This window comes from Schistocerca serialis, chromosome 6 (genome assembly GCF_023864345.2).
Source record: "Schistocerca serialis cubense isolate TAMUIC-IGC-003099 chromosome 6, iqSchSeri2.2, whole genome shotgun sequence".
Classification (NCBI taxonomy): domain Eukaryota; kingdom Metazoa; phylum Arthropoda; class Insecta; order Orthoptera; family Acrididae; genus Schistocerca; species Schistocerca serialis.
Genome location: NC_064643.1, coordinates 501,487,732 through 501,504,201, shown reverse-complemented (window position 1 = coordinate 501,504,201; position 16,470 = coordinate 501,487,732). Strand labels below are relative to the sequence as shown.

At 45.7% G+C, this 16,470-nt stretch overlaps 1 pseudogene; it reads left to right on the top strand.

Moving 5' to 3' along the window:
• Positions 1 to 11,311: 11,311 nt before the first annotated feature.
• Positions 11,312 to 11,428, top strand: LOC126485490 (5S ribosomal RNA; annotated as a pseudogene).
• The last annotated feature ends 5,042 nt before the right edge of the window (positions 11,429 to 16,470 follow it).

Sequence of the window (16,470 nt, the reverse complement as noted above, 5' to 3'; positions counted from 1 at the left end):
ATAATTAATATAGAGCAATGAAATTTCGGGAATATATTTGTCCAGGTAACATACTCAAGTGATAAACTTTGCGAGATCACAGCTTAATTGAAGCGCGAGATAATCCACCGCAACTGTGGACTGCTGGTACATTTGTAAGTAGGTAACGGCACGTAGCGCTCTGTATGAAAATCACTGACTGTGCTGTGTGCAGTCTGTGGCTGGTTGGACTCATTGTTGGAATATTCGCTAGTGTAGTGTTGGGCAGCTGGATGTGAACAGCGCGTAGCGTTGGGCAGTTGGAGGTGAACCGCCAGCAGTGGTGGATGTGGAGAGAGAGACGCCAGAGATTTGAGAGGTTACTATAAGCGGACGATCTGGACGCGTGTCCGCCAGAAAAAGAAATTTTGTAAACATGGTTGTCATGAATTAATAGATATATAATTATATATTATGACTTTTGAATATTATTAAGGTAAATACATTGTCTGTTGTCTATCAAAATATTTCGCTTGCTAACTATGCCTATCAGTAGTTAGAATCTTTTATTTACCTGGCAGTACTGCCGCTCGCTGTATTGCAGTAGTTCAAATAACGAAGATTTTTGTGAGGTAAGTGATTCATGAAAGGTACAGGTTATTGTTAGTCAGGGCCATTCTTTTGTAGGGATTATTGAAACTCAAGCTTGCGTTGCGCTAAAATATTGTGTGTCAGTTTAGTGATGATCAGAATAAGTAAAGAGAAAACTGTTTGAGTATATTGAGTTTTGCTCAGCTGTTTGAAAATCAAATAACGTAGAAGTTTACCAGCACAGTCATTCTTAATTTTTCTAAGGGGAAGTTTCATATTGTTGTGTCTAGACAAGACAGCCTAGACACAATGAGAGGAAACCGAAAGGCACGCGCTAAGCTCACGCAGAATAGAGATAGGTCTGCAACAGGATACGTAATGAATGCTCCTGGAATACTTAACTTTAATCCATCCTTGTGGTACATCGCTATTGACGATATAAGTGAGACTCCATAGATACATGCAATGTTACTAATGGCGCCTTGCTAGGTCGTAGCCATTGACTTAGCTGAAGGCTATTCTAACTATCCGCTCTGCAAATGAGCGAGGCTTCGTCAGTGTGCATCGCTAGCTACGTCGTCCGTACAACTGGGGCGAGTGCTAGTCAGTCTCTCGAGACCTGCCGTGTGGTGGCGCTCGGTCTGTGATCACTGAAGTGGCGACACGCGGGTCCGGCATGTACTAATGGACCGCGGCCGATTTAAAGCTACCACCTAGCAAGTGTGGTGTCTGGCGGTGACACCACACATATTGCTTAATTTTTCAAAGGGGACTTTCACATTGATCCCCGGTGTACCAAAATGTAGAATGCAAGCGTGCGAACGTGCATGCATTGCGTTGTACAGGTGCCGGATGTCAGTTTGTCGGATGGAGTTCCATGCCTGTTGCATTTGTTTCGTCAATGCAAGGACGGTTAATGCCGTTTGTGGATGATGCTGGAGTTGTGGTCCGATGTTCTAGCATGTGCTCGACTTGAGACAGATCTGGTGCTTCGAGCAAGCCGAAGCAGCACATCGACACTCGGTAGAGCATGTTGGGTTGCAGCAGTGGTATATGGGCGTGCGTTTATCTGTTACGAAACACCCCTTGGAGTGCTGTCCGTCAATGGCAGCACAACAAGCCGAATCACGCATTGACGCATAAATTTGCAGTCAAGGTGCGTGCGATAACAACGAGAGTACTCTGCTGTCATACGAAATCGCACCCCCGCGTAGAGCCAGTGTGTTTAGCGTTCAGACAGGCCCTCAACTGTTGTCCTTCTAACCAACACGCAGCCATCACTGGCACCGAGGCAGGAACAGCTTTCACCAGAAAACGCGACCGGCCCTACACCGCCCTCTAATTAGCTCTCGCTTGACACCACTGTAGTTGCCAATGGCGGTGATTTGGGGCCAGTGGATTCATCTACATCTACATCTACATGGACACTCTGCAAATCACATTTAAGTGCCTGGCAGAGGGTTCATCGAACGATCTTCACAATTCTCTATTATTCCAATCTCGTTTAGCGCGCGGAAAGAATAAACACCTATATCTTTCCGTACGAGCTCTGATTTTCCTTATTTCATCGTAGCGATCGTTCCTCTCTATGTAGGTCGATGTCAACAAAATATTTTCGCAATCGGAGGGGAAAGTTGGTGATTTGGATTTCGTGAGAAGATTCCGTCGCAACGAAAAACACCTTTCTTTTAATGATGTCCAGCCCAAATCCTGTATCATTTCTGTGACACTCTCTCCCATATTCCGCGATCATACAAAACCTGCTGCCTTTCTTTGAGCTTTTTCGATGTACTCCGTCAGTCCTATTTGGTAAGGATCCCACACCGCGCATCAGTATTCTAAAAGAGGACGGACAAGCGTAGTGTAGGCAGTCTCTTTAGTAGGTCTGTAACATTTTCTGAGAGTCCTGCCAGTAAAACGCAGTCTTTGGTTAGCCTACTCCACAACATTTTCTGTGTGTTCCTTCCAATTTAAGTTGTTCGTAATTGTAATACCTAGGTATTTAGTTGAATTTACGGCTTTTAGATTAGACTGATGTATCGTGTAACCGAAGTTTAACGAGTTCCTTTTAGCACTCATCTGGACGACCCCACACTTTTCGTTATTTAGGGTCAACTGCCATTTTTCGCACCATTCAGATATTTTTTATAAATCGTTTTGCAGTTAGTTTTGATCGTCTGATGACTTTATTAGTCGATAAACGACAGCGTCATCTGCAAACAGCTGAAGACGGCTGCACAGATTGTCTCCCAAATGGTTTATATAGATAAGGAACAGCAAAGGGCCTATAACACTTGGGGAACGCCAGAAACCACTTCTGTTTTACTCGATGACTTCCCGTTAGTTACTACGAACTGTGACCTCTCTGATAGGAAATCACAAATCCAGTCACGTAACTGAGACGATATTCCATAAGAACGCAATTTCACGACGAGCAGCTGTACCGTGTCAAAAGCCTTCCGGAAATCCAGAAATACGGAATCGATCTGAAATCCCTTGTCAATAGTACTCAACACTAAATGTGAATAAAGAGCTAGTTGGGTTTCTCAGGAACGACGTTTTCTAAACCCATGTTGACTGTGTGTCAATAGACCGTTTTCTTCGAGGTAATTCATAATGTTCGAACACAATATATGTCCTGAAATCCTGCTGCATATCGACGTTAGCGATATGGGCCTGTAATTTAGTGGATTATTCCTACTACCTTTCTTGAATATTGGTGTGACCTGTGCAACTTTCCAGTCTTTGGGTACGGATCTTTCGTCAAGCGAACGGTTGTATATGATTGTTAAGTAGGGAGCTAATGCATCAGCATACTCCGAAAGGAACCTAATTAGTATACAGTCTGTACCAGAAGACTTGCTTTTATTAAGTGATTTGAGTTGCTTCACTACTCCGAGGATATTTACTTCTACGTTACTCATGTTGGCAGCTGTTCTCGATTCGAATTCTGGAATATTTACTTCGTCTTCTTTTGCGAAGGCATTTCGGAAGGCTGAGTTTAGTAACTCTGCATGCTACAGGGCGTCTGCTCGGAGCTGTCCTCGAAATAGTGCCAAGTGCTAATCAAATTGCTGCTGCAGATGCAGTACGAAGCCCGAGAGCCATACGCCGAACACCATGATCTCCCCTCCCCAGTAGTGCCGGACCCGGGTCTTCTTACGATTGTACATTCTCATGACCACCGCTGCCAGCAATACTTTATTGTGGCTACATGCCTTCCAAGTCTTTGTGCAGTATCGCAGAAGGAACATGCAGCTTCTCATAGTCCTATTACACGGCGTCATTCAAACTCACTAAGGTGGTGATAATGGCGCCTTTGTCACTTTAAGTGCATACTCACCACGTCCAAATCTAAATGACGCTCTTGACGTTTCCAGCGTGTATTTAAAGGAAACCTGATTTGCATCCTCATAGTGGCGCCACTTATGCGACTGGCACGGAATTTGAATAGACATCATTTCTCTGATGTAGAAACAGGACTACCAACTTTCGTTTATGTCACACAACTCCTTATTGTTGTAGTTTTTTCCGTGAGTGTATTATACGTGAGCCTTGGCCTATTCAACATTTTTCCGCGATTTATCTCAGTCCGTTGCATAGCTTCCAGTTCCTACACTCCTTTTCCAGTAATTCCATCCTGCCACCTTATTCTCGCCCGACCACGCCCTGTCCTCCTGGACTTCCAAGTGAACTTTTTGGGTACTTCCGCATCTCTCATCCGTGCTACATACCCAGCCTACTTCGATCTGGATGGTTTAAATATTTTTCTGATAGATGGGTCTTTGTAAACGATGTACAACTCATTTTTGTGTCATTTCCTCCAAATTTATCTTTCACAATTTGGTCCCCTGATTCTTCGAAGGACCTTTCTTTCAAACCTGTCCAGCGTTTCGATGTCTTTTGTTGCTGGGGTACAAGTTTCGGAGCCATATGTGAGAAATTGTCTTATATTCGTAAGTGTTTTGTAGACGAGCAACTTGGTGATGCTGGTCAAGAGCCTTGATGATAAGAGACTAGTTAGAGCAAATCAGAGCCTATTGACTACTAATAGTCCCTGATTTCATTGAGAGTATCGTTCGAGTAGTTTATTGTCGAATACAGATACTTGAACTGCTCAGCTGTCTCATAGGTATAGTTTCCCACTGTTATTGAGGCCGGCATGAGCTCCGTGCGTGCCTTTTCAGCAGATACGTATTGAGTGTTCTCCCTGTTCCTGCTAGCCAGTTTAAAGGCGATATGTGTTTCTTCAACTGACTTTCGGGTTCTTGGTACTACATCTATGTCATCAGCCTAAGCGATTATCTGCACTATATTATACATTCAATATTATTAACATATTTCCTAAAGGAATTAGAACCTAACTGCTAATATACACTCCTGGAAATGGAAAAAAGAACACATTGACACCTGTGTGTCAGACGCACCATACTTGCTCCGGACACTGCGAGACGGCTGTACAAGCAATGATCACACGCACGGCACAGCGGACACACCAGGAACCGCGGTGTTGGCCGTCGAATGGCGCTAGCTGCGCAGCATTTGTGCACCGCCGCCGTCAGTGTCAGCCAGTTTGCCGTGGCATACGGAGCTCCATCGCAGTCTTTAACACTGGTAGCATGCCGCGACAGCGTGGACGTGAACCGTACGTGCAGTTGACGGACTTTGAGCGAGGGCGTATAGTGGGCATGCGGGAGGCCGGGTGGACGTACCGCCGAATTGCTCAACACGTGGGGCGTGAGGTCTCCACAGTACATCGATGTTGTCGCCAGAGGTCGGCGGAAGGCGCACGTGCCCGTCGACCTGGGACCGGACCGCAGCGACGCACGGATGCACGCCAAGACCGTAGGATCCTACGCAGTGCCGTAGGGGACCGCACCGCCCCTTCCCAGCAAATTAGGGACACTGTTGCTCCTGGGGTATCGGCGAGGACCATTCGCAACCGTCTCCATGAAGCTGGGCTACGGTCCCGCACACCGTTAGGCCGTCTTCCGCTCACGCCCCAACATCGTGCAGCCCGCCTCTAGTGGTGTCGCGACGGGCGTGAATGGAGGGACGAATGGAGACGTGTCGTCTTCAGCGATGAGAGTCGCTTCTGCCTTGGTGCCAATGATGGTCGTATGCGTGTTTGGCGCCGTGCAGGTGAGCGCCACAATCAGGACTGCATACGACCGAGGCACACAGGGCCAACACCCGGCATCATGGTGTGGGGAGCGATCTCCTACACTGGCCGTACACCACTGGTGATCGTCGAGGGGACACTGAATAGTGCACGGTACATCCAAACCGTCATCGAACCCATCGTTCTACCATTCCTAGACCGGCAAGGGAACTTGCTGTTCCAACAGGACAATGCACGTCCGCATGTATCCCGTGCCACCCAACGTGCTCTAGAAGGTGTAAGTCAACTACCCTGGCCAGCAAGATCTCCGGATCTGTCCCCCATTGAGCATGTTTGGGACTGGATGAAGCGTCGTCTCACGCGGTCTGCACGTCCAGCACGAACGCTGGTCCAACTGAGGCGCCAGGTGGAAATGGCATGGCAAGCCGTTCCACAGGACTACATCCAGCATCTCTACGATCGTCTCCATGGGAGAATAGCAGCCTGCATTGCTGCGAAAGGTGGATATACACTGTACTAGTGCCGACATTGTGCATGCTCTGTTGCCTGTGTCTATGTGCCTGTGGTTCTGTCAGTGTGATCATGTGATGTATCTGACCCCAGGAATGTGTCAATAAAGTTTCCCCTTCCTGGGACAATGAATTCACGGTGTTCTTATTTCAATTTCTAGGAGTGTAGATACAGAGTGCTCAACAAATGAACTCGTGATTATGAAATTAAATAACATGAAAACAAAGCTCGACAGAAGAATGTGATAAACGTTACGCTTATTCTGAAACATGTAATAATTTTATACACAAGTTTGAAATATTAGTTGCTGGTGCTGTGCTTTTGATTTTGAATGGAAACGTGTGCAAACTGTTTCTCAGAATTGTGTGCGTAGGAGAACGCTTCATACCAGTCTGTCCTGCTATTCTTCGAACAAATTTCTGATTAAGTACAAAAACTATGCCAAACTTTTCAAAAGTAACTATAATTGACGTACGGCCAACATTCCCCACTTGATCATTGCTACCCTACCTGTCCGTTCCCATATCCTATTAGCCAGATCTGGGATCTTGCTGGCCTGGAAGTATCTCGACGACGCCCAGACAGTTCAGAGAGACACCTGTGTAGGCGGGCCTTGTCCTGTTGAAAAATGAACTACATTTCTTTCGCATGAGAGTAACAAATACCTGAACACACTGGACGTCAGTGGCGTTCTATTGTTTCCTCAGTCTATCATAACTTGAACTCATGCCCTACGACGCCAGAAGCAACACCGCTGTGCGTCTCCGAAACATTAGATGAATGGGGCTTCTTCCCAGCCTGCCGCCACACTCACTGGTGATGGTCATCCGGTATCTTACAGAAGAGCGAGTCATTAATGAACACAGTGCGATGCCATTCATTGGAAGTCCGTGTTTCCCAGTCACATCACTCCACATGCCGCCATTTGGGTTGTGTTAACGGCAGCCTAAATGAAACAGAAACTCGCCTATCGAGCTGTTGCCAGTCTCCGACAAATGGCGCAGGATGACACAGAAACCTGCAGGGAGTCGATTACTTGTTCTCAGATGGCATGCGCACACGTGAAGAGGTTAGGGGCACAGTAAGGTGATCCTCCCATTTGGTCACAAATGGTCGACCAGGACCTTCACGATTTGTATGCCTGCCCACACGTCCCCACGCTGTCCAACATCGGGTCATTTTCATATCCGGATGCTAGCCAAATAGAGAAACGCAATTAGGTCATTTTTAGACTCTATTAGGTACTGATAACGCTGTCTCAAACGTGTACGCGGCTATTCCCTTTATTTTCCCAGTGGTCACATGACATCTAATGCGTTTCACACCCGTCATATACATTACCAGGACTGGTAACAAAAGCAAACACAAACACGATGTGGCATGGCCTCAGAAAGTCTTTGGAAGTCCTCTGCGGAAATACTGAGTCATGCATCCTCTATAGCCGTCCAAATGGTTCAAATGGCTCTGAGCACTATGGGACTTAACATCTGTGGTCATCAGTCCCCTAGAACTTAGAACTACTTAAACCCAACTAACCTAAGGACATCACACACATCCATGCCCGAGGCAGGATTCGAACCTGCGACCGTAGCAGTCCCGCGGTTCCGGACTGAGCGCCGGAACCGCTAGACCATCGCGGCCGTATAGCCGTCCACAACTGCAAAAGTGTAATCGGTGCACGATTTTTTGCACGAATTGACTTCTCGATTATGTCTCATAAATGTTCAGTGGGGTTTAGGTGAGGCGCTGTGGGTGGCCAGATCATTCGTTCGAACTGTCCACAATTTTCTTCAAACCAATCGCGAACAATCGCGACCCGGCGACATGCCACCGCTGTCTGGAAACATGAAGTCCATGAATGGCTGCAAATAGTCTTATGTAGCCGAACATAACCGTTTCCCGTCAATGATCGGTTTACGTGGACAAGGGCACCCAGCCCGCACGGTTATGGAACCACCAGTAGCTTGCTCAGTGCCTTGTTGACAACTTTGCGTCCATGGTTTCCTGGGGTCTGCGCCACAGTCGACCCCTATCATCAGCTCTTACAATCGGGATTCACATGACCACAGTTTTCCAGTCGTCTAGCGTCCAACCAATATGGTCATGAGCCCTGGAGAGGTGCTGCAGGCATGTCGTGCTGTTAACAAAGGCACTTACGTCGGCTGTCTGCTGCCATAGCCTAATTAATGTCCCGTTTCGCCGAATTTCCCTAACGGACACTTCGTCGTACGTCCGACACTGATTTCCTCGGTTATTTCAGGTTGATTGTCTCTTGGCACTGACAACCCTGCGGAAACGCTGCTGCTCTTGTTCGTTATGTGAAGGCCATCGGCCACTGTGTTGTCCGTGGTGAGAGGTAATGTCTAAAGTCTTAGTGTTCTCGGCACGCTCTTGACACTGTGGATCTAGGAATATGGAATTCCCTAACGATTTCCGAAATGATGTCCCATGCGTCTAGCTCCTACTACCATTCCGCGTTAAAAGTTTGTTAATTCCCGATGCCCGTCGTGCAGCCGTTATCACATGGAATCCTTATCACGTGAATCACCTGAGAACAAACGGCAGCTCCGTCAATGCACTGCCCTTTTATACCTTGTGCACGCGATACTACCGCCATCTGTATATGTGCATATCGCTATCCCGTTACTTTTATCACCTCACTGTATGGCTTGAGTGGGGGGTTATGGGTAGGGTTTGGACACCGCAGTCGGTGGACCTGCTGACCACGAAAGGCAAAGGTGTCAGGTTTGAGTCCCGGTTAAACATCCGGTTTTAATCTGCCAGGAAGCTGCAGAGATCGGCTTTTATTGCGAAAATCAGCAAGCAGTGGCGAGATGCATGTTAGGAGACCATACAGATCGACAAGGGAACAGACTACAGTCTAAATCGTAAATATGACAGCAATTAAAATAAAATGGAGGTGGTCGGAACATGTAGCGAGGCGAACAGATGGTAGATGAATCAATGAAGTTGTTAGCTAGGTTCTAAAAGATGATAAAAGACTGAGGCGACGACTTATTGGAAGCTGAGTAAATGACAGGAGATTTGCGGGAGCAACAAGGGTAATTATTGCTGAAGAGATGCAAGGAGAAGCCTAGAGTAGCAATATATCCAGAAGCGGACGCAAAATAGCTGATGAAGAATGTTATTAACGTAAACGTAGATCAGTACGCTGTATTTCGCATATTTATCACTAGTGGCACACTTCCCAAATGGCTAGGACTGCATCATGCATCAGCGGACAAAGAACACATATTGCAACAAAGGTGACACGCCACGAATTCTTCTCTTCTGACAAACTTTTCATCTCGGAGTACGACTTGCAGCCTACATCCTCACTAATTCGCTGGATGTAATCAGATCTCTCTCTGTCTCCCTCTACAGTTTTTACCTTCTAAGTTCTCTTTCGAACTATGGAAGTTATTCCCCGATGTCGTAGGACCTGTCCTTAGCAGATTTCTTCGAGATTTCTTCCAAATGCCCAGGCTACATGTTTCGGTTCAAATGGCTCTGAGCACTAAGGGACTCAACTGCTGAGGTCATTAGTCCCCTAGAACTTAGAACTAGTTAAACCTAACTAACCTAAGGACATCACAAACATCCATGCCCGAGGCAGGATTCGAACCTGCGACCGCAGCGGTCTTGCGGTTACATGTTTCGGAGCTGGGTTCATTTTTTGTGGTTTTGCCACAGCTTCTGAAACTCGACTTTCTGATCTAGGTTCGCAAATTCTTCCAAATTTTTCTTCGTAGTCTCTGTTGCCACCTGGAGTAGCAATATCCAAACTACGGACTTTTTTCCCTCTACGATTGTCATGTCTGCAGAATTGTTATCCGGCGACCGATAAATCAGAAGTATAATTCCCACATTACAATTTGTTCATTTTCCTTCCCTCTTCAATAGAAGAGGGAAGGAAAGTGAATGTCTTCCGAAACGTCAAAGACTCAACTGCGAATTGGCGCGGCAACAAAGTCGAGACGATGAACATAAAGGCGGAAAAAGGAGCTACAAATGAGAGAAGTGCACTTAACTATTAATTAAGCGAAAATCTGCAACTCGGGCAGCGTGATACGGAACGAGTTGTTTCCTCACACAGCGCCGATGCAGCGTTTTAAATTAAGGCGATAAAAATGTTACCTTGGGTAAGTTATAATGAGGATAGATGAAAGCCCCAAACGATAGACGAAGTTGAACAAAAAGTGGCAGGTTGCTGTATTTCTTCAAGAGAGATAATATTTTATTGTATATTTTCTACCTTATGATCCCACCGGTACCATGCCACTGTCAGATGATATTTCTGCCGTACATTCAGGCGACAGAAGCCAGGGGATAGCGATATGCACACGTACAGATGGCGGTGGCATCATGATATAAAAGGACAGAGCATTGGCGTAACTGTCATTTGTACTCAGTTGACTGAACGGGGAATAGTGATTGGAGCTAGACGCATTGGACATTCCATTTCGGAAATCATTAGTGAATTCAGTATTCCGAGATCCATAGTGTCAATAGTGTGCCAAGAATACCAGATTTCAGGCGTTACCTCTTTACCTCCCATCACGGACAATGCAGTGGCCGGCGGCCTTCACTTAACGACGAAAGCAGCGGTGTTTTCGTAGAGTTGCCAGAGCTAACAGGCAAGGAGCACTGCGTGAAATAACTACAGAAATCAATGTGAGACTTACGCGTCCGTTAGGACATTGGGGCGAAATGTGGCATTAATTATAGCAGCAGGCGACAGACGCAAGTGCCCTTGCTAACACCACGACAACGCCTGCATCGCATCTCCTGAGCTCGTGACAATATCGGTAGGATCCTAGACGACTGGAAAAGCGTGGCATGGTCAGATGAGTCACAATTTTAGCTGGCACGAGCTGATGGTAGGGTTTGAGTGTGGCGCAGACCCCACGAAGCTGTGAACCCAAGTTGTCAACAAGGCACTGTGCAAGCTGGTGATGGCTCCACAGTGGTGTGGGCTGTGTTTACATGGAATGGACTGTGTCCTCTGGTCCAACTGAGCCAATTATTGACTAGAAACGGTTACATTTGGGTACCTGTAGACCATTTGCAGCCATTCATAGACTTGATGTTCCCAAAAACGAATTTTTATGCATGGTAATGCGCCATATCGCCAACGGCCTTGCCACAGTGGTAACATCGGTTCCCGTTGGATCACCGAAGTTAAGCGCTGCCGGGCTGGGCTAGCACTTGGATGGGTGACCATCCGTCTGCCGAGCGCTGTTGGCAAGCTGGGTGCACTCGGCACTTGTGAAGCAAACTGAGGAGCTACTTGATTGAGAACTAGTGGCTCCGGTCTCGTAAACTGATAAACGGCCGGCACAGCGGTGTGCTGACCACATGCCGCTGCATACCCGCATCCACTGACGCCTGTGGACTGAGGATACACGGCGGCCAAACGGTACCGTTGGGTCTTCATGACCTGTTCGGACAGAGTTAAGTTTTTTTTTATGTGCCGTGTCACCGGGGCACAGATGTTCACGACTTGTTTGAAGAACATTCTGGGCAAATCGAGCGAATGATTTGGCCACCCAGATGGGCCGACATGAACCCCTCGAACATTTGTGGAACATAATCGAGCGGTCAGTTTGAGTACAAAATCCTGTTCCGGCAACACTTTCGCATTTATGGACGACTATAGAGACAACGTGGCATAATATTTCTGGAGGAGACTTTCAACAACTTGTTGGGTCCATGCCACATCTAGTTTTTACACTACGCCGGGCAGAACGATATTAGGAGGTATCCCATGATTTTTGTCACCTATGTGTAAGTTTCAAAGTTCAATTTTCTCCAAGCCCTGTACTTCTGCTTGTAATTTTCTTTTGTGTGATATTTTATTGTTACAGTTATTATTATTGTTGAAGGAACGTACCACAGATTTTTAGCATATTGTTGCCTTGTATTATTGCAGAGGGCGATCAAATATATTTCGAGGCTGCGTACCAGGTGGACTCCAGAGGCTTATGGGAACCGTCTGTCCTCTGCAGCCTGTGCCCTCTAGCCGGCGTGCAGTGAATCTTTATTTTAGAGGCAGGCAGCGTTGCAACACGCGCAAACGGCTGGGCGCCAGCTCCTCAAATACACGCCTTTCCGGGAAGTGGGCAACCGCTCGCTCCACGTAAGCAGGCTCTTGCTAAATGACAGCTGCTACCTGCAGCTGGGTTGAGTGCTGTACCAAACCAACAGGCTCGTCCAAACGTATACTGTGCTCGAACACCGTGAAGCACATCGAGGAAAACTGTTTATTGACAAATAGTCAACGCCGATTCAGACAACATCGTTTTTTGAAACACAACTAGCTCTTTATTCTCACGAAGTAATGAGTGCTATCAACAGGGGACGACGAATTTATTGCACATTTTTAGATTTCCAGAAGGCCTTTGACATTGTTCCTCATAAGCAGCTTCTAATCAAATTGCGTGCCTATGGATTATCGTCTCAGTTGTGTGGCTTTCCTGCCAGAAAGGTCACAGTTCGTAATAACTGGTGGGAAGTCATCGAGTAAAACAGGAATAATATCTGGCGTTCCCCAAGGAATTGTTATAGGCACCGGCCATTGTGGCCGAACGGTTCTAGGCGCTTCAGTCTTCAGGTTAGAATCCTGCCTCGCGCATGGATGTGTGTGATGTCCTTAGGTTAACTAAGGTTAAGTAGTTCTACGTCTAGGGGACTGATGATCTCAGATGTTGTCCCGTAGTGCTCAGAGCCATTTGAACCATTTTATTATAGGCGCTCTGTTTTTTTCTGATTTACGTAAACGATTTAGGAGACAATGTGAGCAGTCCTCTTAGATTGGATGCAGATGATGCTGCCATTTACCATCATGTTATGTCATCAGATTATCGAAACGAATTCCAAAATAATTTAGACCACATATCTCGATAGTAAAGAAAATGGCAATTGAGTCTAAACCACCAGAAGTGTGAAGTCATCCACATGAGCGCTAAAAAGAATCCGCTAAATTTCGGTTACACGATAAATAACACAAATCTTAAGGCCGTAGACTCAACTATATATTCAGGTATTACTATTACGAATAATTTAAACTGGAACGATCATATAGATAATGTTGCGGAGAAAGCAAATCAAAGACTGTGCTTTATTGGCAGAACACTTAGAAAGTGTAACAGGTCTACTAAAAAACTGCTTACACTACGTTTGTCCAACCTCTTATGGAGCATTGCTGCGCGATATAGGATCCGCATCAGATAGAACTGACGGAAGACATCGAAAAAGTTCAAAGAATGGCAGCTCCTTTTGTACTATCGCAAAAGAGGCGAGAGAGTGTGCCACGGACAAGATACACGAATTGGCGCTGCAGTCACTACAACAAAGGCTTTCTTCGTTGCGGCAGGATCTTCTCATGAAATTTGAGTCACCAGCTTTCTCCTCAGAGAGTGAAAATATTTTGTTGGCGCCTACCTATATACGGAGAAATGATCATTGTAATAAAATAAGAGAAATCAGAGCTCTCATGGAAGGAGTTCAATGTTTGTTTTTCCCGCACCCAGTTCCAAAGTAGAACGGTAGAGAAGTAGCTTAAAGATTGTTCGATGAACCCTCTACCAGGCACTTAAATGTGAATTGCAGAGTAATAATGCAGATGTAGATGTAGATGTAGCAGAGGCAGAATACTTCAGAGGGGCAACACCACGACGACACTGAAGCAAACTGAACAGCCCTCCACTACGATTTATAAACTTAAAAAAAAAAAAAAAGAAAAAGAAAAAAAATGCTGATATGGCCTACGATGTGGTACATAACCTACTACGTAACAACGAAATAACATCCAAACGAAATTACCCTGACTGTTGTGGCCGAACAACTATTACACGTTGTCGTTCGTTGGTGACTGTAACATACACATATGAATACGATAGTCCCAGGCGATCAGTTACGTGATATTGAAGAAGGAAACACGGTCCGGAAAATTCAATTTAGGCTCAGTCTTTGTGTGGTTTTTGTGCACCCTTCACTACATAAAGGATATATCCAGCGCAGAAAACGAACTAAATGTGTAAGATATATGTGTAATTCACAAATTTCGGAGAAAAACAAAGAGCTCAGACACAAATATTCTAGAAATATTTACTTTCACATAAATGCGATATGATTAACTTGCATCTGAATTTGAAGTATGTAAAATAAACATCGTGTTACATTGGTCAAATATGGAAACCGTGACTCACGGATCAGGTTCATGCCACCTGAGTACACAGCCAGTCGAATGTGCAACGAAGTTGCTTGCTGATAAGTTTATGAAATTTATACTTAAATCACTACCAAACTAAACCGTCTTTCTGCTGAACCAGCTAATCATTTGCTCATTATATAGGTTGATTCTTACTAAAGTTTACAACCCCGCGAAGCGACGTAGATGAGGCTGAGACAAGTAATTTAACATAAGATACGTGAGGCCGCAAAGACCGGAAAAGCCCCAAAAGTAGTTGACAAATGTTGAACGCGATACAGCACATCCAAAATACTGAAGGTACTTTCCGGCATGCGCATGAAGGTTATAACTGAGTGATACAATTCTTACGTTCAAGAAAATGTGTGCAGATTTCTAACGTTTTATGTGAATGTGATCGTTGGTAAACACAGAAGCTGCAAATTTATTTTCCTCGCTGTAACCAAGCAAAAGCTGTTCTTATTTTCCTTTTGTTCCTTCATTTATTGTTTACAGATGTTATTTAAAAGGTGTACAGCTTTGCTTCCGCCGTTTTTCCCCAATATTCGAGGCTTTAATGAAACAAATTGGTTACACATGTATCATCCAAAGTATTTTCCATCGCCGGCCACTACTTTCTCCCATCTTTCGGGCAGTGTACGAATCCCGCGTCGAAAAAATAGTTCTTCTTTTGAAGCGATCCACCAATCGATCCAATTTGTGACTTCTTCGTGAGATCCGAAGTGTTGGTCAGCCAGGCCATGCGCCATTGATCTAAACAGGTGATAGATAGTCAGAGGGAGCAATATCTGGAGAATACGGTAGGTGGGGTAGGACTTCGCATTTTGACGTTTCCAAGTGCGGTTTGATCTCTTTTGCAACGTGGGGTCGAGAGTTGTCGCGCAGCAAAATCACTTTATCGTGCCTCTCGCTGTATTGTGGCCGTTTGTCTTTTAATGCTCTGCTCAGACGCATTAATTGAGTTCGATAACGATCACCTGTGATTGTTTCACTTGGTTTTATCACCTCATAGTACACGACGCCGAGCTGGTCCCAACGAATGCAGAGCATGATCTTGGAGCCGTGAATATTCGGTTTGGCCGTCGACGTGGAAGCATGGCCGGGACATCCCCATGATTTTTTGCGTTTAGGGTTATCGTAATGAACCCAGTTTTCGTCCCTTGTCTCAATGCGTTGCAGAAATCCCTTCCGTCTTTGCCTCTGAAGCAACTGTTCACAAACACACAAATGCCGTTCAACGTCTCTTGGTTTCAGCTCACACGCACCCAAGTTCCTTCTTTCTGAATCATTTCCATAGCCTTGAGACGTTTTGAAATGACTTGCTGTGTCACTCCCACTAATCGTGCCAATTCTTCTTGAGTTTGACGGCAGTCTTCACTCAGCAATGTCTCCAATTCTGCATCTTCGTAAACATTTTCTCTTCCACCGCTGTGCCGGTCTAGGACGTTAAAATCATCGTTCTTGAAGCGTTGAAACCACTCACGACACGTTGTTTCACTAATAGCATCCTTACCATACGTGCTTGAGAGCATTCGATCCGACTCAGCAGCTGTTTTCTTCATACTGAAACAAAACAGCAACACCTTTCGCAAATGACGAGAATGAAGCTCGTAAACTGACGTTTTCAATCAAGAACAACTTTATGATGCAGACACAAATCGACTAATGTTTGAATGAGGTTATGTTGACCGAGGTCCAGGCTAACTGCCTGACGTCTGCGATCTATTTCTTTCGACCGCTACATACCGTTGTCGCCACCTATCGGCAAACGGCGGAAGCAAAGTTGTACACCTTGTGGTAAAAAAACGTAGGTCACTTTCGGTAACGACGCAGTTAGGCGTATACTCATTTACTTGTGGTGCAGTACGGCAGGTTTTTACTGTGCCGTACTTGCGGAGGCCGCAAGACCTATAAACAAAATAATAAATCTTACCACTTTGTAAACACATAACTTTCTACCGCAATGTAAAAAACACCGCGTGCCTTCCGCAAGACTCGAACCCGGAGCCCAACGCACTAATGTCACGCCCTTACGTGTAGACTCGGAGCCGCGCCGAAGTGAATACTCGATTTGGGT